Genomic DNA, 27,805 nt, shown 5'->3' with positions numbered 1-27,805 from the left:
TCAACATCATCTCTTACGCCGACGACACCCAGCTGATCCTCTCCCTCACCAGAGACCCCGACACCGCCAGAACCTGCCTACACGAATGGATGAAAGACGTCACCGAGTGGATGAAGGACAGCTGCCTGAAACTGAACTCGGACAAGATGGAAGTCCTCATCCTGGGATCTTCGCCCTCCGCCTGGGACGACTCCTGGTGGCCCCCAGCCCTGGGCACCGCACCCAAGCCAACCGACCACGCACGCAACCTGGGCTTCATCCTGGACCCCTCCCTCTCGATGACCAGACAAGTCAACGCCGTCTCCTCATCGTGCTTCAACACCCTGCGTATGCTTCGCAAGATCTTCCGCTGGATCCCGACCGAGACCAGGAAGACTGTCACCCAGGCACTCGTCACCAGCCGACTGGACTACGGAAACGCCCTCTATGCCGGAACCACAGCCAAGCTACAGAAAAGACTCCAGCGCATCCAGAACACCTCCGCCCGACTCATCCTGGATGTCCCCCGACGCAGCCACATCTCCAGCCACCTGAGGAACCTGCACTGGCTCCCCGTCGATAAGAGGATCACGTTCCGGCTCCTCACCCACGCACACAAGTCTCTCCACGACCTGGGCCCCAAGTACCTCAACGACCGCCTGACCTTCTACACGCCCACCCGCAAGCTACGGTCCACCAGCCTCGCCCTCGCAGCCGTACCACGCATCCGAAGAGCCACCGCCGGAGGAAGATCCTTCTCTTACCTGGCTGCCAAGACTTGGAACTCCCTCCCCATCCACCTTCGGCTGACCCAGGACCATCTCGCCTTCAGGAAACAACTCAAGACCTGGCTGTTCGAGCAGTAGCATACCCCTCCCCCCAAGCGCCTTGAGACCCTCCCGGGTGAGTGGTGCGCTATACAAATGGCATGATTGATTGATTGATTGATTAAACAAGGTAATCCAACTTTCACCTACAATGGTAGACAACTTTTTGTCTACAGGATTATAAGATTTCATGTTTTCTCCATCTCCCTACACTGACATTTGATTCAGGCACACAATGTTCCAGAGAGACTCTGAATTGGGCCTTCATTTCTCCAAACAAACACTAAACTTGGAACTTTTTCCTATGATTAATTTTTTTTCTCCAAATTTTTATTTTTCATATTTGGCAAAGTAATCTGCTTATAGTAGAACTATTCATAGAGAACAGAATTCTTTGAAACACTTTCAAAGACAGTGTGTCACCTTGTCAATATCAATTGTTTTATGTAACTTGACATGAAATTTGGCCTTTTTTCTTTTTTTACAAGCCATTTCATAATGTATATATGTATGTTCATTCATTTAGCATCTAATGCAAACTTGTGCCTAGAATGAAACATTGCTTTAATATGTACAGCACCATTGCATTTTCATGCATAGCAACAGTTTTAATGCATTTTTTACAATGTATTTACGACATGTTTTTAGCAAATCATGTGTAGCTATATTTTAGATACGTTTAGCATGTTTAGAATTTAGTCATGTTTTTCATTCAAAAGTGGTTGTTGTGTGTCGATTTTTGGCCTGGCTGGTAAATTCCGTTCCGCTTGCGGAATTTGGGTAATTTCGCGTTCCGCGGAGAATGCAAAATTGCCCAAAATTCTGCGCTCCGCGACTTTGTGAAATGTTTTGCTTGTTCACGTTCTCAAAATGCGTGTTTGCGAGATATTTTCCCCCGAGCACGCAAACAGCAAGTGCGAGCAGCAAAAAGCATTGCAAACAAGCAATTCCACATGTTCACGGAATTTCTACGTGTTTGCTGAGATTTTTACCATTTCGCGGAGATTTGCGTAACGCGATTACGCAAATTCCGCCCACCACTAGTCGATTTAGATACCGTATATAGGTTTCCCGATTTATGCCCTTATACGGCCACAATTGGCATTGCCCTTATTTAGGCATAGAAATCCTACCCTTATTTAGGCGTTATCCATGCTAACCAAATACAGGCAAGGCCACCTACATCCGTCCATCAACGTCACAACAAGTTCTTGGAAAACCAGACTCTGAAGCCTTTAGGACTTCCCCTTGCTTGTAATATTGATTTCTCCAAGAACTCATTTATTATGCATGAACATCTATTCCTTAGGGATTCATTCATGACGTTCTTCTGCCCGACTTTTACGTCAATACTGGCATTCCTAAACAACTTCGAGGTATAAATATACCTTCACTTGCCATGGGAAAGCACGGTTTGGCTGCCTACTTGCAGAACGCGGCTCGCCCCAGCAAGTTCGGAAGGAAGTCAAGTCCCCGCCTGACGCACTGACCAGACGCTGTCATCCTCTTCGAAGAGAATCCAACTCCAGTGTTTCTGACTCCCCTTGCGGGGTGTTAGAGATCGAGACCCGTAAAGAGATTCCAACCTCTCTCATTCTAAGGCATGGAGCAGACTAGAACCTAGAGGGACTCTTGGCAACTCTGGCAAAACTAAACTATAGCAAGCTATACTTTAGAAACAGCACCTACTTCTTACCTCGTACTACACTTAGGTTAGGTACACTGGGGTAGAACTAACTAGAAGCATCAGATGAGTATTCACATTTTAGCCTGTGTTATTTATGCATGTATTTTTATGAATATATGTCATAGCTACAAACCAAGCTATTGCAGTATTATGTTATCCTACTGCTAACGCTGTACATTTTATACGCCGCATTCTGTCTTACGATTGTAGCAGTTCATATCTCTTGCACGAGAAATAAGACTGCTCAATAAACCCTTTTTATTGATTTGCCCGTCTATCTATTTCTGTGTAACTCTGTAGAAACAAAGCATGCACGATTGACTGAGTGAAACTGTTATCTATTGTTTCCACGATTCTGAGACTGTTCCGATTCTAAGGGAAACAAAGTTGTCATGTTTATGAGGTTGTCAGAAACTAATCCCTTCTTGTTTATTCAAGAACTTTCTAGTGACCTCTGAGTTAGCTGGCACATACAAGTAATTAAGTTTAATGTACTCGATAGAAACATACTGACCTTAGTCCTATGTCAAATCTATAGTGTATATTTTTCCAATGTGCAGAGCCTATCAGGGATATAGGACCTACACTACACTAGATGCCATACGAGGGTGTCTAAGTCCCATCAGGGACCATTCACAGTCCCTAACGGACACCGACAGTCCGCTCCATGCCCTCCAACGAACCTTGGCTGACATCGCCAGAGTCCTGACTGTGTGACAAGAACGGCTGTCTAGTCAGGGTGGCACCAGTGAGCTTGTCCGGGAGTTGGGACTCATGCGGAGGCTCATGGAGAACATTGAGCGGGCCAATGCGGAGAGAGCGGCTGCCAAGGCTGCACACCAGCGAGAGGTGACTGGGTTCCACAATGGCCTCAAAACCATCCTCATGGCATTGCTGCCACAAGGCCTGGCGCAGATGCATGCTGCTGCTACCACTACATCCACATCTACGCCCCTTGGAGTTTTAGTGGCATACAGTCCGGCAGACATCCCACCTTATGCCCCTAAGGTGTCACTGCCACACAGTGTTGGGGAATGGCCACACGTGAAGCACATGCAACAGCAGAGAACGAAGATGCGGATGAAACCTCCTTACTGGTACGGAGGAAACTGTAGCATTCACCTCCGCCATATGGCCGGTTTCAGCTTGGTACTGCCCTCTGCAATATCACCTTCCACTGTCTCCCGATACACTCTGTGACACTCACCTTGGACCTCGACATGGACTGACATATTCTGTTTGTTCGCCAATGACACAGCCATCAGACTGAGGACTGAACTCTTCCTCTTCCATTTGACTTATCATTTCTCTCGCTCACCCTCTCTGTTCGTCTGTCTCTCGCTCCCTCTCCTTCACTCTCTCTCTCCTACGCTCTCTTTCTGTCCTTTGATGTGCGCAAGACTAACCTTCTCAGCATGATTTTTGTCTTGCAGACAGTGACCTACGGATTGTCCTGAAGGGAGACGCCATGTGTCTTCATTTCTGTTCTGTGTTTATTTTAATAAATTATCATTTGGTGCTTTGAAGGTGAATGTGTGATGCTCATTTTTGTGATGACACATGCATGTCACCAGATGTGATTGTGCGACATCATGCAAGTTATTTGGTATATGAATCTGTGTGTTTGATGAGACATATCTTTGTCCGGGGTTGGGTGGGGGGTGCCCAGAGTACGGCCCTGGGGTACAGGGGGGGAGGTGGGGTCCTGGGGGGATGGCAGTGGGTGTTGTTGGGGATCCGGAATGCAGGTTCTGTGGCTCCATGGCATCTGTTGTTCTTCAGGTGTGGCTCTGGGCTGGGCTCTCTTTTGTGGGGCAAGTTGTAGTCCGACTTTGCACCAGGTCGGAGCAGGTGTTAGTTTCCTGGTGCTAACGCGCCTTATCACATGTTTTGTGATCTTATCACGAATCTGTCTGGTCGTTGAGAATGTTGTGGTGTGGTGTTGTCGCTGCTTTTTGCTCGTTTCTGTTAAATGCTTTGTTTTTTCTAAAAATTTCAAAAAACAAGTAGACTACATACGTTTGACTTTCCACGAACTTCAAACTGCATGAGAGGTAATTGCCATTCTTCTGCAAATTAAAATAGACTGAAATTCTGGTCTACGAAAATTCCAACACTTTTTCTTTTTTTTTTATAAATGCCCATGATTGTAGAAAAACTAAAAAAATAGCAATAATGGAAAATTGTTCTAGAAAACATACAAACATAGGGGCCGATTAGGATGGCGGTTTTTCCGCATCCTCCGGGCCGGCGGAAGTGTCCGCCGGCCTGGAGGATGCGGAAAAACCGCGGCGGAGACTCCAAAGACCCACCGCCAAATTAGGATGGCTGGTGGGTCTGGAATTCCGTCCGCCGCTTTTCCGCCGCGGTCGGCTTCCGACCGCGGCGGAAAAGCTATAACATGGCAGGCGGTGTCTATGAGACACCGTCCGCCATATTATGATGTTGGTGTAAATATGCTTTTCCACGGCGGCTTTTCCGCCATGGAAAAGCATACGGACATTCACTTTGGGGGGCCGTTGCGGGCCCCCTGGGTGAATGGGGGGTGGGGGGTGCACATGGGGGGTACCTATGGTACCCCCCTGCATTTGCGTACACAAAGCAGCAGGCACCGTGCGGTGCCTGCCGCTTTGTGCATGTAAATGCAACACATGCATTTTTAACATTGCGGCGGGTGCAGCTTGAAGCTGCACCCGCCGCAATGTAAAAAATAGAGGATGTGACCGCCACCCTGGCGGTCACATCCTAATTGCCATGGAGGGACCGCCGCTGCCCATGCGGACGGTCCCTCCTACTCAGGGGTGGCGGACGGACGCAAGTCCGTCCGCCATCCTAATCGGCCCCATGATTTGGTATGCTGTGTACTTATTGTGTTTGTGGTGCGGCACAGCTTCTGAGACATCAGTGCAGTGTGTCTTAGATCAATACTGGGTATTAGTGGTGGAGCGGTAATACAAATTAGGGCACCTTCTGAGGCCGGCAGCCTTGTGGTGCAGTAGTACACTCCCAGAAATTATTGATACCATAGTGTGGGTATTACCCATGTGTAATAATACCACATCATTCGGAGTTTCTCCTGTGAAATTGAGGAATGGTGTCATTTTCCACCCAGTTTTACCTGGTCGAAATTGTCTTCCTGATGGCAGCTAAATACAGAACTCTGATGGAGGCTCTGTTTCACATTTTCTCTCAAACCAGGATTTTTGTGGAAATTAGAAAGAGTGTTTACGTGTGTATCATCCATTGATGAGATGATGCTGATTAATTTTATGTTCCAAGATGCTCCATTTTCAGTTGAGTAATCACAACAACAAAAGAATCTCAAAAACACGCTGAAGACCAACAGGTTTTGTATGGCCTTTAAACTTTTTAAGGATGTTGTATGATATTGTGGCAGGCTCCCTGTTTTTTTTTTGTTGAGTTACAACACAACCAAGACCAGTGATGGGTTATATAGCAGTATGCTGATGCACTGCTTAATGTGCCATTACAGTATTAAGAGTGATAGGGATTCCCAGCATCTGCTCATGGTGAAGCAGCCTTTTCAACATCTTTAGGTCAACTAGGGCATCAATAATTTCTGAGAAGTTCACACAGTGAGAAGTACAATTAATGCAATCAATAAATAGATATATTGACCCACATTTTTTCACTTGTCGAGACATCAATCGAGAGGTGAATATTTTTGTACTCGATTATGTTCAAAATCTAGATGTGACATCACGACTAGAATGAAAATTTCTAGCAATGGACTAGCAGAGTGATAAACTGAGTAATATCAACAATGAACATATCTATATAACAATTAATTATGGCTTAAATATTAGTGTGCATGTTTTGCAGAAATGTACAAATATCTTATAGCGATTTTCTGAAAATACATATATTTTGACCTCAAATGCGAGCTTTTCATTACACAGACTAAATTTACTTATACCTTAGTAGATAATTTTCTAAAAAATTCTAAAATATTTCCCATAAATGCCCTCTGTTAAAAAACAATTCTGCAATTTTTATTAAAAAAAAAATACTTGCATTTTACTCTTAAATAACATCCTGGGTTTTGGTAAATAAATAATTTATCCCGAAACAAAAGCCCACAATGACCTAAAAATAAAATGTCTGTTTATCCCCAAATACACATTTTTCACTTTTATAAAACACAAATTTAGTTTTCAAATGTCAGTTTGCAATTTTCATCAAGAATTCACCTAACCTTTAGAATTACCACGCTTGAAACTTGTAAAGGTGTGTTGAAGGGCTGGCATCCCTTCTGATTTAAGCCCACAAGGGATCTTTAAGGACATCACTCTTTCAGCGGCTGCAGTGTCAAACGACTGGTAAATTGGTACATTTTATTATGCATGATTAATTAAAACTGTTGCATTCCGAACATTAAAGGTTAATTTCAGAAATTTGTCATTAATAAAACAATTTAATATGTGATACAAAGTTAAAAATGCTTTTGTTTTGTGATTAAAAGACATAAAATTGTTTCAAATATGTTAGCTCCGCTGGCACAGATTTACAGGTCTGTATAAAGTCAATTATGTAAACTTTTAGATTAAACCTGTGGAGTAGTCCAATACAGCATCTATGAAACTCTACAGTAGGTCTGAACTGATGCAGCAGTTTTTTCAGTCTCAGTGCTGTCAGATCGAAGACTTTTGTAAGGCGACAGTTTAGCTGCACTAAGGTTGGATTAAAACACAGCATCACTGCCTGCCTACAGGACCTCACTCCATTCTGGTTAAATAGTGGTTTTAACAGTGTTTTCCAGATGTCGTCTAACTTCTTGCATATGCATATGATATGGATCAAAGTCTCAGTGTCTTTCTCACACAGACGGCAAAACTGATCGACCCCTCTTCCTTCCGACGGTGGCAAAAACGGGTTGATCGACCAACTCCCAACCGTAGCCTTCGGAGTTTTTCTTTGATCATGAGCTTGGATCCAACCTTGAGGTAGGGCTGAGGGTCAAACGACTGGTGATCAAGTCAGGACTAATCTCTGCTCCTCTAGGTAACTGCAGATTGACTAGAGCTTTATGTACAACCTCAGACAATGGGTTTTTCATGGGCGAGCACAGACTTGAGGAGGAGTTAAGTAACTACTGTCCTTATTCTGCAGGGACACATTACAGATAGCCACACAGCAGACTAGGCTTATGTCAAGTCAGTATTTGACCTAAATTGAGTTGCAGCTTTGATGCTAAGTAGTTTTTCACACAGTCCTACCTCCCAACATATTGCACAGGCTCAATAAGGAAGAAATACTGCATGTGACAGCTATTGATTGGACCTTAATATTCCCTTATACAGATCATCACTCTTTCAGCCATTGAACCATCACCTTCTACATTCAGCGGGACATCCTCCAGCTTCCACCATTATGTCTTTCAATTTCAACACCTACCTTAGCTCTCTCTTTGACATTAGCAAGCCTTCAGCCACTCCAGTATGCAGATTAGATGCATATCATTCTAAAATGGCAAAAACCTACCGTATTGCAATGACACTGAAAGCACTATATATTTTTTTAATTTGACCTGCATATTGACATGACTCATTTGCAATTAAAACAAAAATGCTGAGATGTACAGAACTATGGTGTTTTGACTCAGTGCTGAACTGGGCCTCAACTTCATTTTTTAAGAACAATATTCATTGTGTGTCTGTATTTCTCATTGACACCACACACAGTAAAAAGTACACAGTTTTTTATGACATGCTCTCGAAGAACACCAGAGGCAGTCTTTGGATAATTTTTAAGACTCTTCCAAACTGTAGTCCATTATCTTATGAGTCTTTCCGTTGTTATGTAACCAGATTTGTTCTGATACGCCTCTTTACTGTTTGTCAGCATGCAATTCAGTCAATTGCACTGTATGTTTTAACTATTTATGAAATTATTTTTTGTCATTCAATACATAGTTTTAACCATTGTAAGGCTGGAAGCTGTAACAATAAATAATACACTCCATAAGATTTTGAAATAGTTTTTTTACATGGAATATGCCTCAATGGTAACACTCTAACAGAATATGTGAATTATAGAATAACTACACAAGAACTACATTCAACAAAGGAACAGTACCTCTATCATGCCAGGGTCATGAACGCTGATGAGAGACTGGTCTTGTCTTGTTGTCCAATAGACAGTGCAGAAGCTGCTCAACTTGAAGAACCAAACAAAAACAAAGGTTCACTAAGGATCTGTGATAGGCACTGTGGAGGTCCATGAAACATTCAAATATATTGACACTCTCAAGCGGCAAACTGGTTTTAAACACGCTTTCTCTGAGGAAACAACAAGTACACTTTCTTAAAGTTATTGTTCCATTAAATATATAAAAAATGTTCTTTTAAAATAGAATTAGATTTTTTTAAACTAAGTGACAAATATCTTTGAATGACAATAATGTGCTAAGCTGATATGAGTTCACTAGTATCAAAGCATAGTTTTCCCAATATGTTGTATGCTAAATGTTTGTATATTAACAATGCAACACTATCATATGTGGCAAGGTTTTCCTGATAACACACACGTTACCTACAAATCAGGCATAATTGTATGGCAAACATGAGAAACGCTACCTTTTTAGATTGCGCCTGTACAAGGCTTAGTGCTTCACAGACTAATGCTAGGAATCATGATAACAGCTAGCAGAGTATGCAGATTGGCATATCGTTTTTGTAGCAGGCTTACATTTGTTTTGCTAAAAAAATTAAAAGAAACACAATACAGAGAAATCTTCCATTCTGCTGTGCGGAGAGCTATGTGAAGTGTGCATTATTGCAAGTTCTTCTGGTCTTGCACAGAGCAAACGTGGGGGGAAGAAGGAAGCAGAGTTGGATACATTTGCCTACCTTTTGAATGCCTCTATGACTGAAGCATTTTTTGATACAGAGCAGGCATACAAGCCTAAACAACAACTCCTCCTCCCATTCTATAGAGAATCAGAGGCCAGAGAGAGGGATCATGCCTCTACATATAATCCCTACAGAGAAGAGCTTACCTTGCACAGTTGTGGAATTCTTAACACTTTTACTCTAGATGACCCTAACTTGCAACAGAGAGGAATGAGAAACATCTGTCTGTTTTTCTTTTCTCCAGTAGTAGTGCCATATGCAAAGTCTACCTGGAGCTAAGGAAATCCTTCCAGGTGTACCCTTTGAATTGGGAGGTCCACTACAGTCCTATGGTCTTATAAGGCACAATTTATGGATTTCCTGACTGACTTAAATAGTGTTCCTACATGGAAAGGCACTTTTCCTTGTGAAGTGACTCTCCAACTCTTTGAAATTGCAGCCCAGTTAGAACATAAAGGTGTTCTCTGAAATCACACATTGTTGTCATACACACCTCAGTCCACACTACATCTAACCTCTATTTACTGGCACAAATTCAGTGCAAATTACAGAGCCTCAACTCAAAGGTAAATAGTCCAATTTAGTAAAACCATGTTTTAATAATTTCTGCGGTAGAGCCCACACATTTTGGAAGTGAATGGCAGTGTTGGAGCACACAAAGTCCATATAAAGAAGCTAAAACCACACAGAAAAGGTGCCTTTGCAAAAACAATGATTAGGAAACCATCCAGCCATGTGCTAAATGGACAAAATTATTCAGATCCCCACTACCTGCAACCAGCAAGATCAGGAACATTGGAGTCATCATGGACACTGCATAATTTTAATTAAAGAAACCCAGGATTCTGAACAGCATATTAACCTTCCTGGGGCTCTCTCTACAGGTCTCTATGGGTCAGTGGTGGCTGTCACTGATCAGGGATGGCAGGGGGGAAAGGGGATAAATAAAACATTTATTAAAAAGTACCTCCTGTTCACGTACCCGTGTCCTCCTCGTCGCATCTCTCCACTCCTTCCTCTGGGCAGAATAGGAAGCACCCAGGCTTCCCTGAGCCAATCACAATGCAGCGTTGTGATTGGTCTGAGCACTGTGCGTTGCACTCAGATGGGGATTGGGGCCCAGGGCATGTTCTCCACCCAGGCTGTAATGCAGCCTGGGTGGAGAACATGCTATGTGTGCATGACTGTTTGGCCGGCCTGAGACGGCTGGCCAAACATTCATGTGCACATAGGGAGTAAAAACCATGATAATAGCATTGAGTTTTTTTTTTTTTATTCCTTACACTGCAGAAAAGCAGTGGGACAACACTCCTCCGCCTTAGCGGAGGAGCCGCCAATGCTATAGGTCAAGTCGAAATCACCTTCTTGCTTTCCAAGCTTGACCACATCAACTTGGAGGTGCACACTTTCCTTTTATGCTGGCTCAAGAGGAACCAGCACAAAGTTACCACATTGGACTTGGTTTGAAAGTTGTACACTGATTTCTAATAGCCAGAAAGATCTCATTCAAATTACTGCATCACAAATCAGGCAACCTATGACATATATATCCCCTTTTCCTCCAGTGAAAGCTATAATCCAGCAAAAGAAAATTCAGATCTAACATGGCTTTGCTAACAATCCCCAGTTTCAGAAAACACTGAGTGTGCGGTGCAACTTGTAATGTTCAGACCATCAAGCTTTGGTACTCATTACTAGTGAGATTATCCTGCATTCTACAAAACAATTCGGTTCCCCTTCCCTCCCGATTATAAAATCCCACGCAATTTTTATCATGAACTTTCAAATTGTGGTGTTACACTCATCTGTGATTGGTGTGAGCACACACACTGTGATCTATGACTTTGCACACTTGGTTTGGCCAATACCACTGTACTAAATACAGACCGCATATGCAGGCCTGTTTGCACTCTACCACTGGATTCAAGATAGCCTGCTGATAAGGATTATGAATCCGAAACCGGTCCCAGGATGCTTGTTTCCGGTCCAAGGAAGACATGGCTTGGCAGTTCGGGCTGGACTGTTCCCATGAGGCACAGGGTCAGACTGATTTGCATATGGCCATGTCTGAACTGGGGTGGTGGAGTGAGCTAAAGAATGGTGATGGATTAAACCCAGATCAGTTGACTAGGGGTGAGTGTTTGATTTGCTCAAACGCTCCGTCCATCATCCCCTTTGGTATCTTTTTGCACCAAATGGCATACTGCAAGCTCAAAAATTCTTGCTTGCATCAATTCAGAAAAGGAAACCGAGCATACTGGCTTCTGCTAGTCCCACTATTGGACATGACAAATATTGCGCTATTTCATATACAAAGATAGAAGAATTTTTCAAGACCTTACATGTGAACTTCCTGCCTAGACCACACTACAACTGTGTGTCCTACACATTGCATGCAAGTTCCGGCTGACACTAAATTGGACATAAAACCCACCATACAAAATACTGCATGCAATCAACTAGGTAACCTAGCATTTCAGATCTAGCATGTCACAGCGTTGACCTAGCAAACATTTTCAGATCTAGCGCCTGCCGAATCAGAAAGGACAACCAGGCCCAAAAGCTTAGACTGGAGCCTATTTGGAAAAGTTCAACAAAGCCCTATCAAACTACATTACACTACACTAGGCCACATTGGACTGCTACACCAGTGAGCAGTACCCTAGCAGTAGCAACACGCTTTAAAATGCAACACACTGGTCACTTGATGGTAGGATGACCTTCTTATGTATGAATATCCATATTTTCCAGGGTTATCAATTTCATACCAATAACTGCCACAATGTGTTGGGTGAGCACCTTAATCCATCGTCCATCAGTCAGTATGTCAGACTATAGTTAGCAATAATAGTATCTGATAGGTATATTGTACATTGTTTTACAAAAATATTTGAATATTGTGTGTTTTGTTTCTAATAATAACTCTAGCTGCGCAATTCCTTATCCAAACAATATTTGGGATATGTACAAGGAAGTGGCGGAGAGAGGCGTTAGCCTTCCTGGCTTAACGCCTCTCCCCACCACTTCTGAAACCCAAGGCTGCACCATATTTAGAAGAATGTGGTGTAGCCTTGCGTTTCCCCCTGCGATGGAGCTAAGTTTAGCAACTTAGCGCCAACCTAGGCACCCTTGCACCATAGTGCAATGGTGTCTGCATGCAGGGGAGGATTGTTTATGTGTAGGAAGGTGTCCCTTCCTTCACATAAACAATCCTAAAATGACATTCTGTCACTGTCATGTGTGTCGCTTCGTGCAGCACACATGAAAGTCACAAAGTGGCATTTTTTCAAAGGATTGTTTATGTACAGGAAGGGACACCTTCCTGTACATAAACAATCCATGGCATTTTGCAAAACGAGGAGAAATAATGCCTTTCTCATCGTTCGCCAACTTATGACTAGGTTTTACATGGTCTTAATTTTGGCGCTCCTATAACGCCACCCCTGTACATAGGGGGCAGCGTCAAAATCATTGGGTGTTGCGGTGGAACACCCACCGCAACACCCACTGCCCACCTCTTTCACGCTAACCATAGCGTGAAAGTCAGCCTTATTTACAAGGCAGAGTTACGCCATGTTAAGTGTCTTAATGCTGCCTTGTAAATAAGGCTAAGCACCTATCACCACCACAACGTCGGTAAAAGTGACATTGTGGTGGCAATAGCGCCTTGTACATATGCCCCTCAATGTTTCTATAAGACGATATTTTGGTTATGATACAGTGGTACAATGTTCATTCGCCACCGGAGACTTCCCGGGTATCCAGTGGTTCCAGGCTGGGTAGAATATTGCCACTTTAATACAGCAGTAAGATTGTAAAACAGAGGCAACGATTCAGGCTCCACAGGGTTAATATAAAAAAAGTGAACGAGCAGAGTGGTTTCTGGTGTGCTTTTATTTCGTTTGCAGTCCTCTACTCAAATGTTTAGCATTGGGAGACAACTTATTCAAAACTAAAGTAGGCGTCTTGGAAAAGTAGGTCAAACTACAGGTTTGTATCCTTTATACAGTTACTAATTCTTTTTCGTCAACAAAATAAAAGCTAATCCTATTATGAGGAACACATTTCTGTAAATCACGCTGTGGTGAAAGCGATAGCGCTGGCATGAAGCTTCCATCTCGCGCAGCAAGAGTTCGAAACGGCTGCATCTCGAATGGAAATGCACCTCTCGCGAGTTAATCATTTTCTGAAGCGCCATCTTACTAGTGACAACTTCAGGGCTAATTACCAATAAAGGTGTTACAGGAGCTTCTGTAAGTTTGGCACATTACTAAGAGATTGCCTTGTTTGTCTGCATAAAACCGTTTTATAATTATGACTGATCTCTGCTGCGAAAGAAGAAAAGATATAACAAAAGGCAAGGACACTCACTCTATTCGCCATTAAATTGTAAAGAAGTAAAACACGCGTGCCAGTCTGCTGTTTCTATCCTGGGCCAGACTGGGGAATAAAAAACAGTCTTTTCAAAAATGCTCACTCCAGCCTTCTCCCTTCAACTCCCTGCACAAAACCTTCTCTTCCCATTCATCCATTCTCTCTCTATCTTCTCTGCTCTCGCATTCCTTCATCACTTTCGTATTTTCTTCACCATCCCTCCCTCCTGTTCTCCCTCTTGTAAAGCCTCCCTGTGCCTGCTACTCTTAACCTCCAGAAGAGGGGATAAGTGACAGTCACCAAGAACGGCCTCGAAGGGCTCCAGCCCACTGGGGAAATGTCTTGTTGAATAAAAGACCTGTCGTGCCCTGCCTGTTTCTATCCCCTATGATATTTTGTATTTGTGTTAGAAGAGTAATATGGGGCTATCACTGTCCAAGGGAGAAGTCCATATGCCCTAGGATTAGGTTACTTTGTACACAGAAGTAAAACACTTTACACTTTATTAGCACTCGTTTTTTTTGCCTGAGACAAGGTAGGTCATTTTGAAGTTTAAGTAGTCCTTGTGCATAGCCCCATGCTCACCTCCAAGCCTTTTGTCCTCTGTTTAGAAGCAATCCACATCTCACCACACTGGAGCCATCCATCTGACAGGTGACAGTTAAATACTTATAAGTTTTAGCCAGCAAAATGTCTATTTTTTAAAAGTACCTTTTGCTTAATAGTTAGACAAATGCCAATGTTCTCAGATTTTGAATAGCTATAAAAATGAGTCCCATTATTTCTCTAGCTGCTACCAATCCAAATCTATCAATCCAGGTTCAGCATTTATTAAATGTAACAATGTAGCCTAATGTTTCCCTGAGAAAGCAGCCACCATTGTTGCAATACAAATAGCTTTTAGGGATATTTCTGTGTAAGGGCATGTTCAACAATAACTTTCACATGTTCGTGGGCAATAAATCAAAAAGGGAGACGCATTAATATTTAAAAAGAAGGTTTAGGCCTGTCAAAGGAGGGTATTATGACAGGTCAAATTTGCAGTTTAAAATTTCCACAGGCATGGTACCTCTGTGCAGCTTTCTGGCATTGCACAACAATAGTCTCTCACATGTAACCTGCAACAGTAATCACATGTATGTTACCAAAGCTCCAACACAGAAACGTTATCTTAAAAGGTGGGCATTGGTGGCAAACATGCCCAGTCCAAGTACCATGAAATTACTGTGAGATTCAGGTAGTGATACTATATATAGCAAAGGTTAAATACCAGGTGATTAAAAGCAAACAAAACTGCCAATCTGTAGGCAATATTTTTTATGTTTTTCGTTTTCTTGACAACATTGATTAATTTGAGATATTTTGTCCCTAATACTTTTGTCATCAATATTTATGTTTTTTCTGGTTAATTGTAGGGTCACGATATTTATGTTTTCAACATTTATTTGTCTATGCTGATGTTGTTTTTCATGCTATAGTGTAATACATCCAACTGTAAGAAGCAAAGAAAATAAAATTGTTACTACATTGGCAATGGTTTAAGCAGGTGAATAGCAGAATTTCTCGAAGTTCATGTTGGTCAACTCAAAGGAAAGTAGGCAATTAAGCTAACCCTTTTGGTGTTGATATGGACATGGGCACAAAGGGCATGGAACTGATCACAAGGGGATACCGGATCCACCTAGGTGGCTAGACCTAAAGGTGCTGCACTGAAAATCTCTACAGGCCAAGGCGTTTTCTTGAGTGGGCAATTGAGGGGTTTAATGGATATTTGCAAACAATTGCAATCATCCCTGTCAATTTGACTTTGGCCTATATCTGGTCGCTTGCTGATGGATTGAGTGGAATTCAAGATGCAGGGACAGTTCTCTGGTTTTCATGAGTTGAAACACTGCATACAATAGTGAAATGCAAAAATATTGGAAAATAAATATTAATAACTAAAATAGTGACTTTCTAAACTTAGCTAGTAAAACCACAAATATTGAAAACACAAATATTGTTGTTAAAAATATTGAGTTTTACCTGTATTGATAACAAAATCAGATACAAAAATATTATTAACTTTAAATACACATAAAATATGTCAAAAATATCAATGTACATATTATCAACTGCAATATTATCACCAAAATGTTTGAACAATTACACATAATGATGAACTTTTCCTTTTACATGGCAACCTAAATATTGAAAAAGAAATCCTAATACTCTGTACAGCACTGTGCCCTTACATACTTATTTAAGGCCACCGAGGGGTATGCATTGCATATTGCGGTGCCCACTCTACCCCTTATCAGAATTCTGTGCAATCTCACAGAATTTAATGTAATTCAGAAGAAACCCACTCATGAAACGCCCACCCCTACAAAAAAAAAAAAAACATTATAGATAACATGTAGACCTCCCCTTAAAGCCCCCATGCCCTCAAAACCCTTAAACAATCCTTAAACAAGGACTTATCTGTTCTAACAAACAGCAGCACCTGGTCACAGAAAAATAGACTATAAATAATACAAAGAGGTTTTAAAAAAAGTAACAGTGAAATAAATTGCTGCTAAATGAAACAAAAAAGACTACCTACCATTTAAATTTATGGGAAATATTGTAAAAATGCTGAATAAATGTAGAACAAAATGTAAAGATATATTAATCATGCAAAACATGTCAAAATATTTTTTTAAATGTGTATAAAATGGTTTAAAATAATAAAGAAAAATGTATATAAAAGTTTTATAATAATAAGATCTGTTAAACAATGGAATCAAAAATGAAAATATACAATTTAGTATTGGAAAATGTCTGAAAATAAATTCCTAAAAAATAAAAAATAAAACCTATTTTGTTTACTTACCTTCATTTAAAGTATATATGATTACAATTTTTTAAATAAACAATAAGTAAGCTTTGTAAACAGAAATAAGATTAGAAACATATGTCACATTCTTTATTAAACAAAACATGTAAATGTTACAATTATTTGTTGCAAATATACAACAAACGTTTTTTAAATTATATTTCTAGTCATCGACAATACTACTAAAATAACACAGTATATTTACCACTTAATATTAATAGAAGTATAATATAAGATTTAAGAATAAAAATCTAAACTTAAAGAATCACACTCCAAAATAAATCAATATAATAAACTGTTTTGACACTAAAGGGGTAGCATTTAGTATTCCAACTCCAATTAAAACCTATTTGGTGAAGGCGTTGTACACTAAAGGGCTGACATTTACTTTTCCCAACCCCAATTAAAACCTATTTGGGGAAGGCGTTGGACACTGAAGGGGTCACATTTAGTATTCCACTCTAATCAAAACCTATTTCAGTTAGGTATTGGACACTAAATGGGAGACATTTACCATTCCCATTCCAATCTTAAGCAATTTTGGGAAGTTGTAGGAAAATGAAGGAGTGACATTTTCTATTCTCACTCCAATTTAAACCAATTTTGGGAAAGTGTTTGACACTAAATGGGTGACATTTACTATTTTCACTCCAGTATAAACGAAATGCGGGGAAGGTGTTGGGCACTGAAGGGGTGGCATGTAATATTCCCACTCAAATCTAAACCAATTTGGAGAAGCTGTTAGACACTGAAGGGGTGAATTTACTATTCCCTGTCTAATTGAAACCTAGTTGAGGAAAGTGTTGGACACTAAAGGGGTGACATCTACTATTTCAACTACAAATCCTTCTCAAAATTGGTTCATTTTGGAATAGGAATAAAAAATGTCACCCCTTTAGTGTCCAACACCTTCCTGAACTAGGATTCAATTGGCAGGGCAATAGTAAATCTTGCCCCTTCACTGTTCAATTCCTTCTCCAAATTGGTTTAGATTGAACACTAAAAGGGTGACAGTTACTATTCCCACTCCAATCTGAACCAATTTGAGGAAGGTGTCGGACACTTAAGGGGTGGCATTTAGTATTTCCACTTCAATCAAAAAGAAATTGACGAACTTGGTGGACACTGAAGTGGTGACATTTACTATTCCCATTCCAATCAAAAACGATTTCAGGAAGGTGTTGGGCACTATAGGGGTGATGTTTACTATTCCCCTTCCAATCTAAAGCTATTTAAAGAAGGTGTTAAATGCTAAAGAGGTTAAATGTGCGCTATCCACTTAAAAATATAGCACTTTTATACAAGGTAATGCAAACTAATTTTAAATACACAATCAATACTCCTTCCTAACACAAATTTTATTACTATAAGATCAAATACAAATGTATCCAAAACACACTAAACAATACTGCAAACCTACATATAGATATGTAATTATACAAAAAATATTTTAAATACCATAACAATGCAATTTAAATTAATTCTTAATATATTTTTCAAAATATTTACTACCTTCAATAGAGTTTATTAGAGTAAAAGTTTAAACCATAAAATTGCCAATCATGATACAAAATTACCAATCACAAACAAAAAAATTAAATAAATGTTACCAATTAAAAAATGTTCAACATATTTTTAAGCTATAGTTCCAATTTTAAATCCAAAGTTTTAAAAATATTTCTAGTTTTATAACCTGTTAAAAATATTTAACATTTAAAGAAATACACACAAATATTCATTTTGCTATATATTTATCATTTTACACTTTAAAAAAAATATATATTTAATACCATTAAAATACATATTCATTAATAGGAAACGTATAACAATATTAATATACTGAAATAAATTTTTACATTTTAAATTAATAATCTGCATACATTTAAAATGTTAACTTATAATGTAATTTAAAATATACATTTTTAAAAATCTCCTCACCCTTTTCCCCTGAGAACCCAATATTCTGCTACTAAAACATCATTATCAGAAACGATCATCCTGATAAAACCAGGGGCAGGGGCATTGCATGCATTCATTGTTCTAACCTCACCGTAAAACAATCTCTTTGTTCTGTGTTATCCTCCTGGGAACAACTGGTCACCAAAATTTGGAATAAAGGCAAGAAGGTTTGGGTACTGCACTCCATCTTTCATCCACCTGGTGACAATCTTGTCTTCATAGAGCAAATCATCGAGGTCATTAGCTTGAGCTCGGATCAACTCTGCCACATATTCCTCAGAGACTTTAACCTTCACTGGAATGACGCAAATTATCCTATAGTCTGCTTTTTCAAGTCTTTCCTCTCTGACCTTAACCTCTCACCACTCTGTAAAGGCCCTACACACGATAAGGGCGCTACTCTCGACCTGATCATTGCTAAAGACAATTGCATACAATTAGGGGACATCTTACCCTGTGACTGGTCAGATCACCATCAAATTCCCTTTCTCATCTTGAAAAAGGGCTTGGGTGGACAGGGACAACCCCTCAAAGCTAAACAACTAGCACGCAATATGAGAGACCTCAACATCAATACGCTAACCTCAATCACCTAAAATAGATTACAGCCCCCCAACATGACCAACCATGATGATCCTTACATTAACATGGTGTCTAACATTCTTGATACTATTGCACCAAAGCAACTCAAAAGGATTCCCGTCAAGCAATCCAAACCCTGGTTTAATGGTGCTCTAAATGATGAGCCGTGAAATCTTAGACTCTCAGATGGGCTCTGGAGAAACACGCCCTCCACCACTAATTTCATTCAACATAGGAAAGTGAGAAGTACTCACAACAAACACATCCCCGTGGCTAAAATAAACCACTTCAGGACTCAGCTGGATGGGGCTAAAAATAGACCCAAAAAACTCTTTGATATCATCGAGGAACAAGCTAACCATTCTTCCTACCCTATCATTTCTCTGGTTTACTTGCTTCCTAGCTGAGATGATTTCACTTTTCACTTCTCTGAAAAAACAAGAAAAATCGAGCTGGAGCTACGTCCTGTCACTCCAACTCTGAGGCCTCTGAAACTATTTGCATTTCCAGTTGACCTGGTAGTATCCTCGACAATACCCTCACCCTTAGGATGTTCTCTCAATAATAACGCCTCTAAGAATTCCTTTGTCCTCCCTAATGTCAAGGAGCTTCTACACATCATGGTGTCTCTCAAAACCTCCAATAATTTTAGCGATGCCAAGCTTTTTTAAGAGCTCAAATCAGCCACTCTCCCTCTTTGGTCCAGGATCATTCATGAATCCCTCCTACAGGGAAAGATACCAGACTGCCTCAAAGTTGGGCAAGATACTCCCATCACTAAGAAATCCAACGTGGACCTACGGATCCTAACAACTTCAGACCTATCACCTGCATTATGACACTAGCTAAGCTGCTCGAAAAATGCGTCCACTTACAGTTATGCAACCACATTGAGAAACATCAACTCCTTGACCCCCATCAGTCAGGTTTCAGAGCAGGCCACAGTACTGGAACAGCTATAACCCACATTGAGGATGACGCCTTGAGATCCCTTGCTCTTCATGAGGCACGGCGCTCCTGTGCTCATGACGAGCTGAGCTCGTCACAGGTGCACTGGCTCCCGTGGAACGCTCAGCACAGCAGGGAAATTCTCCCCGCACCTGAGCGTTCCACGGCTCATGACGAGCTGAGCTCGTCATGAGCACCGGAGCACCGTGCTCTGCTCGTCATGAGGCACGGTGCTCCGGTCGTCATGAGCATGGTGCTCAGCACGGTGCTCAGCTCGTCATGAGCATGGTAAAGGTTAACTGGATCACTGGAATGTGTCCTGCTGCATTGGTGCTCATTAAGCAGCACTCAGGCCTCAACAATCCCACCTCAGAAATGAGCAAAGACCCCCCCTTAATCAAATGTTATTGGATAATGAGGCCCGGTAAACTCCACCAGAGGGAGTCAAATGGCAATTTCAGTTTATGCAGGTGTGGTAAGTAGTCACAATTGAGGGAGCGGGTCAGAACTATGTGATTATATAGTGAGTAGCACTCTACAACATTGGGCACACAGTGAGAGGTACAGCTGCACTGGGCACAAGTTGTGTGGTTTAGCTGTGCTGTGTTGTGCTGTGTCCACCTTTTGTTGGACCCTATATTTTTTCTGGCTTTCGAACTCAGTGTATGTTTCCACTGCTAACCAGTAGAAAAATCACTGAGCTCCTTCTTGAAACCTGGTTAAATTGGCATACTCCTAATTGGCATATTTAACTTGCCTATAAGTCCTTAGGATATGGTGCAAAGGGTACCACTACTGGACTTCAGCATGGATTCTGCCAACCATTAAAGTGGCAGTGGAAACATGGCTTCAGGCCTACCATCGCAGCCTGACTGCAGCAGTATAAAAATTGCCATTTGATTTGTCAAAATAGACCCTTGTGACGGGTAAAAACCTCTTTTTTAACTATGAAGACATCACCCCCGTGTACACCTTGTAGCCCACATGGAAGGGTGAGTTGTATTTAAAAGTAGGACATGCAGAAATTGAATGTTAACATGTCTTTACAGTGACTAGCCCCCAAAGGCTAGTTTCAATGTGGCAGGCCACGTTGTCCTATGTAAACAACCAGAGTTCATATTAACATATTATTAGTGTACATTGAGAATCGGGCCAGCTAGTAAATGATTAAACAAATATTGTTAATAGTTATTTCAAATTAAATTCAATGGTGAAGTCGTATTTTTATTAAATATTAGGACAGAAGGCGAAATCTCTAACCAGGACGAACCCGGCTGTTGTATCAAACGATTGCTCCATTGTAGTCAAACTTAAATTGTTCCTTGTTCCCAGCCTACCCCAACAATTGATTATCATTGGTGTTTTGTGTTTTTTAAGATATTTCTACTTATAACTTTAATATCTTCAGTTCCCTTATTGGAACATTGTCATTTAAGCATCATTGTTTATTAAATGTAACTCTATTTTTCTAATTAGGATTAGGATTTTTATTGTTTTGCATTTTGACTTTATTACTGCTTTGGTACTGCATAAATACTTTACATATTGCCCTAAATTACATTTGTCTCCGCTGTGCAATAGCCAACCGGAGTTTAAGTTCAAGTTAATTTGGTGACTTTGATGGTTTAGCCTGATAAGGATTGTGATTATATACTGAGGTGGGTTGTCAAGTTCTTGCACATACAAACTACTCACGTAAATTCTGATTTTATGGAAATGGATAATTCATGTGGGAATACATAACTTTTGTAAATTCCTTGTATGTAATACCTGATATTGGGACAAAAAATCTTCATAAGTTTGCACTCTCCTGAGAAATTGGATCACTGAAATGAGCCCTGCAGTATTAGTGGCAATTAAGAAGCACTTAGGTCCCAGGGTAAACAACCGTTACAACGCAACTTTTACAACAGACTACTTTTACAACGCAACTTTTACAACGCAGGATCCATTACAACGAAGTACCATTACAACGCATTTTTTTACATCGCAGATACTTTTACAACGCATGCCATTACAACGTAAGTATTGGTAAGTATATAATTATTGTAAAAATTTTATAGGTTTGGGTTTTTGGGTAAATGGGTATTTTTAGGGTTCAGGGCTAGGTTTGGGTTTTTGGGTAAAGGGGTATTTTTAGGGTTCAGGGCTAGGTTTGGGTTTTTGGGTAAAGGGGTATTTTTAGGGTTCAGGGCTAGGTTTGGGTTTTTGGGTAAAGGGGTATTTTTAGGGTTCAGGGCTAGGTTTGGGTTTTTGGGGAAAGGGGTATTTTTAGGGCTCAGGGCTAGGTTTGGGTTTTTGGGTAAAGGGGTATTTTTAGGGTTCAGGGTTAGGTTTGGGTTTTTGGGTAAAGGGGTATTTTTAGGGTTCAGGGCTAGGTTTGGGTTTTTGAGTAAAGGGGTATTTTTAGGGTTCAGGGCTAGGTTTGGTTTTTTGGGTAAAGGGGTATTTTTAGGGTTCAGGGCTAGGTTTGGTTTTTTGGGTAAAGGGGTATTTTTAGGGTTCAGGGCTAGGTTTGGGTTTTTGGGTAAAAGGGTATTTTTAGGGTTCAGGGCTAGGTTTGGGTTTTTGGGTAAAGGGGTATTTTTAGGGTTCAGGGCTAGGTTTGGGTTTTTGGGTAAAGGGGTATTTTTAGAGTTCAGGGCTAGGTTTGGGTTTTTGGATAAAGGGGTATTTTTAGGGTTAAATGGTAGGTTTGGGTTTAAAAAAAAAATTACATTAAATTAAATTAAATTATATTAAATTTAATAACTTACATTTTTAAAAATATTATATACTTACCAATACTTACGTTGTAATGGTATGCGTTGTAAAGGTATTTGCGTTGTAAAAAAATGCGTTGTAATGGTAGTGCGTTGTAAAGGTATGCGTGCTAAAAGTATGCGTGGTAACGTCACACATCCGGTCCCAGCAATCCCATCTCCGAATAGACCCCATAATCAAATGTTGTTGGATGAAGAGTCCGAGGAAAGCCCACCAGAGGGAGCAAATTACATTTTCATTTCATGCTAGTGTGGTAAGTCACACTTGTAGCAGCAGGCCATCATTACGTGATCATATGATGAGTGCCACTCAACAACACTGGGCACACAATGAGAGATACACCCGCACGGGACACATGTTGTGTGGTTTACTATGCTGAGCACACAAATACAGGGCCGGACTGAGAACGAAAACCGGCCCTGGCAAAGACTTCGGCCGGCCCCCTGGGGGTGCGACCAAGCTCTTTGCCGGGGACGGTTTTCGGCCGATTTTGTTACAAGGCCGATTGTGCAGCAATGCTGCAAAAACGTCCCTGTAACAAAAACGGCCCCCAGGGCCCAAAACCGGCCCCCACCCTTGCGGCGCACCGGGGGATTGCCCGGTGCCCGCAACGGCCAGTCCGGGCCTGCACAATGAGCTGTATAACCATACCGTAGACAGAATGAGTGGCACTTCCATGCAGGGCACAAGATGAGTCTACAGCGGCTCCACAGATATGGTGAGCAGCACGGCTGCATAGGCACATAATGTGTGGCAGAAAAGCAATACAGCAGGGCTGAATTCATGACAAGTGGCACAGCCACAGTGGCCATATGACCAGTGGAATCCCGCCATGCGGGTGTGGTTGTCATTATATGTAGTGCACAGCCACACTATAATAATATCAACCCTCTTCCTTGCAGCTCTTGTTGGTGGTTTACTTCTGGGGACACCCCTACACCCTTCCTTGCAATGGGCAGACTCTTTCAGAGGTTCTCGTCTTAAGCCCTCTCTCTTTGCATCAGCTCACAGCAGTAACCTCTTCCAATGCAGATCCTTTCTGGGATGATGGCCTTTCATCCTACTAAAAAGCTGGTACTCTGAGACCCTTCTTGTGGATAACAGATGTTTTCCCCACACACTGCAGGATGTGGCATCTACTGATCAATTAAAACAAATGGAAAACCGAGTAGAATTCTAAAATTGTTGCCACACACAGGCTGTTGATTCCTAGGATCACACATGGAACTAGTTATAGCTGGATCCTCCAGTTGGATTATTGCCCTCCAGAAATGTCTGACACGTCTTTATCTTCCAGACATCAACAGGCTGGAGGGGTAAGCTGTGAGGCTCTCTCACAGTTTAATGCAAAATACTGCTTCAATGGAAGTTCAATAGAAGAAGTAACCTTTATACATACACACATAAACCTACTGTGGATAGCACATCTGGTGAAACAAAAGATTGCCCTTTGGATAAAATGCACAGGCGAAAATTATTGAGGAGTCTTCTGTCTCCAGTCCTAAAACCTTTAACAGAAACTAATGACAGTGTGTAGGAAAGTGTCTCTTCTTGCACGGTTAGTCCCCACTTTTTGTCAGATGCCTGATGTAATTTTGAACTGTAAGTGTATTGGGTCCCTGCTAACCAGGTTCCCAGTACCAGATCTCTTTTCAAAAACACGGTATCACATTTGTCACAATTTCAGCTACCCATGTAAGTCCCTAGTAAGTGGTACCCCTGGTACCTAGAGCATGGGTACTGAAGTGGGTCCTACAGGGCTGCAGCACTAGTTGTGCCATCAAAGGAGCCCCTCATCACGCCTATGCACTCTGCCATTGCAAGCTGCATGCCTTTGTGCAGGTGAATCCAAATAGTTAACATGGCACACAGCTTTGTGAACCATGCCACCCACACACTGCCAAGGGATAGGTAACTAACCCCTACTGCCTGCCCTAAGCCCTAAATCAGAGTGCACTATATCCTATGTATGGGTATAGCTGCCTGAGCAGGGAAGCCATAAAGAGTACATTGGCTGGATCCTTGTAAACATGGTTTTCTTTGATTTCTAAGATGTTGGTTACCAAATATCTTGTTTTATTAAATCCTCCTTGATGCCAGTGTTGGATTTATTAATACATTCACACTGGAGACCCTTTTAGAGGGTCCTCTGAACACTAACCAAACACTAGTGGGGTCTTTCACCAGCCTGCCACCACCAGCCATGTTTCTGAACTCATGGAGTGAGAGTCAGTGCTTTCAGAGGACATAAACATCACCTGCTCTGGGTGGGGTGTTTCACACCTCCTCCAGGACAGAGTGGTCTTCCCAGGCGGGAAGCTTGAAAGGCAATGCCGCATTTGAAATGCAACACAAGAACTTCCAGAAAGTGGGGGGAGGCCAGGTCCCCATTCCTGTTCCTCTTGTGGAAGGAAAGGAAGGGAAATTAATTTGATAAGTAGGAGGTTCCCCCTAAACCTGCACCACCTTAGGGAGGGGCTGGAAAGGTGTACCCCTCTCCTGAAATTCCACCATCTTGAGATCATGAGAAATCCTCCAATCAGGGCTAGGGTAGTGCCTCTTCCCACAGTAAGTGGTCACTAGAGGGAGTAGGCACCCAACAGGTAAGTAGCCCATTGGCTACTACCTGTCTCCCATTGAAAACCCCTTAAATTCAATATTTAGGTGGGTCCAGAGACCTGAAGCTCAGATTCATTGGACCAAAGTAGTCCAGGACGTAGAAAATCCGCTACATGGGAACTAAAGCCCTGCTGCAGAAGAAAACAGTGCCAACCCTGCCAGCGGCTCCAAGGAATCGACAATCGCTGCCTGCCGTGTCATCCCGTGCTGCTTCCCGACAAACTCGACACAGCCCAAAGCAAGAAGAGGTACAACAGTTCCAGACCATCAGATCTGCTTCTCCACCAAGGTTGGATGCACCAGGACCTACTTGCCAATTCCCAGAGCACCAGTTCTTCAATGGTAAAATCCAAGAAGAAGAGTCCACACCGGACTTCCAAAGCACCTGAAGCAAGCTCCTGTTGAGTGACATCAAGACACCCGAGACCCACTTGCGGAGTTACCCAGCTGTTTCGAGATAACCTCTCCAAGTTGCCTGCTGCTGACCACGAGGACCACAAAGACGCATGACACCAAGCTGACCAGTTCGCTCTGCACCCAACCCACCATCTCCAACTTCGACTAAATACCTCTGCTTCCACGGATCCCAGGCCCTTGTGACCCCCTCCCTCCAAGGAGACCCACCAGACTTACCAGTAAGTCCACCTGAGCAGTGCATTGCCAAGTGGCTCCCTTTGTCTTTGTGCACACCAGTTTCCAAGACCCTCAGCACTCTGCTCCTGCCCAATCCAGGACTCATCCAAACTTCTCCTGCTGGAACTTTAGACTCGGTTCCAACATCGACCTAAAACAAGAAGGTGACCTGTTTTAAAGCATTGCCTAATTTTATATGCATTTTCCCTCTTTTTCCCCATTCATTCCTATGTTGCATAGTTGAACACAAAAAGTGATTGAACTTTGGGAATATCGTAACTCTGAAAGTATATACATTAGAACTCTGACTCTGGTCTAAAAAAATGCATACAAAAATTGAAACCTTCTTTTTACTGTAGTGTAGTTCCTATTATCCCAATAGGCTCTGCGCATTGGAATAATATCTTCAATAGTATAGACGTAGGACAGAGGTTAACTAGGTCTTCTACTGACGATATTAGACTTAAGTTTTGTGTGCCAGCTAGCTCAGAGTTCACTAGAAACTTTCTCGAATAGGCGAGGAGGAGTTTAACCTCCCTGGATAGACAAGAAGGGATTTAGTTTCTGACAATTATAGAACATGACAACTTTGCTCTCCCTAATCAAGAGTATATCTCCAGAGTCGTGTGAAAACAAAAGACAACTATTTTACTCAGTCAGTACGTGCATACTTAGTTCCACCAGATTGTAGAGAAAGAAGAGATGGGCGTGTTCAATAAAAGGTGTTATTTATTGATCAGTCTCTTTTTCTCATACAAGAGAAATGAATCGCTACAGTAGCAATACTTAAGGTGAAGTAAAGTGCATACAGTAAGAGCAGGATTATGAAATAATACTGTAAAAGCATTGATATGGTTTCTTAGCCATATGATACTTTAAAATGGATAAAAGATATACATACGTATATACATTGACTAATCGTACTCAACTGGTGCTTCTAACTAAGCCTACCCCGGTGTACCTGACCTAAGCCTAATACGTGGGAGGGAGTAAGTAAGTAGCAGTTTAAGTTAAGTTTGTTTTGCCAAGAATCTGACTCAAGAATTCTCTGTAAAGGGTTAGTCAGTTCAGTACCTGGGATTTAGAAGGCAGGAGGGCTGGTATCTCTCTCTCAGGACTCGGTATCCCAGTTACCCGTGAAGGTAAGTCGAAAACACCGGAGGCTGGATTTCTCGGCAGGCGAAAAGACAGCGTCTCTCTCAGCGCGTCAAAAGGGAGGGGCAGCGTCCGTGGGCTTCCTGCATCAGCTGGGCTCTCCGGCAAGTAGCGCTGCTCCAAGCTCATCACCACCGTGTCTTTGCTTAGGGCAGCGTTGGTATATTTATACCTGAAAGGTGCCGTGTTTGACGTAAGGATGGACATAATACGTCAGAAAGGATGTCATAAGAACTGGTCGTTCTTGCATTCTTTACAGGAGTTCTCGAACGAAATCAAAACAATAGCTACGGGGGATTTCCCAGGTCTGCTGGAGGTTTGTTTTGTTTTGAGAACTCGGTGTGCTTTCTAGGGGGCTGGAGGAATAGGGCTTGCTTAATGTGACAGCATGCGCTATGACTTAATCTGAAAACGGGATTCTGTGCCGTTGTATGGATATTAGTGAATTATTAACCGGACAAGGGTCAGAAATAGGAGTATCGATATAGGTACCTAGATAAACACACTACACCCACTCCACGCTTTTATGTCCATATTTACTAACTAAGCA

This window comes from Lissotriton helveticus, chromosome 8, assembly GCF_964261635.1.
Source record: "Lissotriton helveticus chromosome 8, aLisHel1.1, whole genome shotgun sequence".
Lineage (NCBI taxonomy): Eukaryota > Metazoa > Chordata > Amphibia > Caudata > Salamandridae > Lissotriton > Lissotriton helveticus.
The sequence above is the reverse complement of the archived record's forward strand: the minus strand, read 5'-3'. Positions refer to the sequence as shown.